At 44.1% G+C, this 1,909-nt stretch overlaps 1 long non-coding RNA gene across 1 annotated transcript; it reads right to left on the bottom strand.

Moving 5' to 3' along the window:
- Positions 1-387: 387 nt before the first annotated feature.
- LOC148697687 (uncharacterized) lies at positions 388-1,909 on the bottom strand. Its single transcript, XR_015961965.1, has 3 exons — positions 1,863-1,909; positions 1,286-1,352; positions 388-460 (listed from the first exon to the last, which is right to left on the bottom strand). It is a non-coding gene; the product is annotated as an uncharacterized LOC148697687 (long non-coding RNA).

The raw sequence follows: 1,909 nt of genomic DNA, 5'->3' as shown, positions 1-1,909 counted from the left end.
TTTTCGTTAATTTTCTTTTTTCTTTAGCAACGATGTTCTGTTTCAATATAATGTTAGGGTTTAGGGTTACTTTCTTTCTTATCCAAGAAAAATGAGTTATATTTTTAATAAGATATATGTGGTATTTGGTTTTTCAATAATCATTTTTAGGGTTCAATGACACACCCCGACCGAGATCAGGGCATGCTGGCCGTCACGCGGAGGTGACGTAGCCATGTGCACGTGCGGAAGCTAAAGAAAGTAATGTAAAAGTACGAATAATTTAAAAACTAGCATACAAAGTACTAAGACAAGTGCTAGCGTAAGTGAAACGCTAAGTTCAGAGCATGAAGTCTACAGCAGTCCAAAGAAAATGATACGACAATAGTACACCCAAAGGTGACCCTGCAATGGTGAGTATCTGTTAGAAATGCCGGGACGCCCTCTGGGAAAACCACCGAACCTGCTAGACCACTAGAACCTGGAGGGGCGCAAAAACAAAAGCGTGAGTGGGCAAAAACAAAGCTCTTTGAAAACCATTTAACAAAATACATTCTAACCCCTCGCCGTAAAACCTGTATACTTCCCAGAAATAAACATATATACGTATGTATAAATATGCCAAACATGCTCAAGGGTATACCAATCATGCTCAAGAATGTGCCATGTCAAAGCCTCATAATAATATGCAAGTGCTCAGGTATAAATCACATCAATAGCATAACATCTGGCAGCCGGAGTCACCTAACGTGACCTGTACGGCTGCATATAGAGCTCCAATCTCAAACTCAATAACTGAACCTGCCCACGAGTCGGAACCACCTAAAGTGGTCTGTACGACAGGCCTGGGTGTAATACATATGTACGCTCTAGTGCTACGATCACGTGAAGGCTGTGCGAATAATCGCGGGTCACCTACGAGTCGGAACCACCTAATGTGGTCTGTACGACAAGACTGTGCACCTAGCTTGGATCCAAGCTGAGCATGTGGTGCGAGAGGTGAACATCACGTGAAGGACTGTGCCCTGCTCAGGGCGGGAGCACTAACACCAGGGGTGCAGGTTATGAGCTCTCTAAGCATCTCAAACTACTGCTGAATGTAAATATGAATAACATTTACCTGGCACTTACCTGTGCATCCACAGCACCCAATACGCATATATATATGTATGCCACTACTAATACATGTGATGATGCATAAACGACAATCATATGGCGCATGGCATAAAACAAATAACCCTTTTTCTTTAATTTCTGGGAATATAATTGTATATAGGTATATACGGAAAACCAAAAGCCCACTCACTGGTAAGTGGAAGGGTCGTAGCCCCCTTGCCTCGAGTGTGCACGCTCGTCCTCGGGATACGAATCACCTATATGCGAAATAACTGCGAAAACGTTAATTTAAAAGCACATAACCAACTTCTCGTAATAACTTCTCATACATTGCTCAAAATGGACAATTGAATATACCAACGTGCTTTATACAACCTCAGGATCACAACCATATTTTTAGAAAAAATTTCCTCCGCCGCACGCGCCCCCACGCGTCGGCCAAGGCACGGCCACACGCGCCGGCCACTCGCAGGCACGTGCGACGCACGCGGACGGCGTCAACTGACGCTGTTAGGAATATTCCGTCAGTTTTGACAGACTCCGTCAACGGCGTCAGGAATATTCCGTCAGTTTTGACGGAATATTCTGTCTCCTTCTCCGGCGAGACTCCGGCGCCGTCGCCGGCGCCGGAAAACTGGGAAAACTTCAAACTTAGTTTTCTCACTCGTTTCTTAACCAATTTTCATGATTTTTGAACCAAAATGAAGCTTAGGACTAGTAGAATCACGATATACCACTTTTAAAAGCTAAAAACCACGCGATCATACCTGTCTTCAAACTCAAAAACCGGCCAACTTTGAACCAAGCTATCCCG

This window comes from Pyrus communis, chromosome 4 (assembly GCF_041283825.1).
Source record: "Pyrus communis isolate YQ-2024b chromosome 4, ASM4128382v1, whole genome shotgun sequence".
NCBI lineage: Eukaryota > Viridiplantae > Streptophyta > Magnoliopsida > Rosales > Rosaceae > Pyrus > Pyrus communis.
The sequence above is the reverse complement of the archived record's forward strand: the minus strand, read 5'-3'. Positions and strand labels throughout refer to the sequence as shown.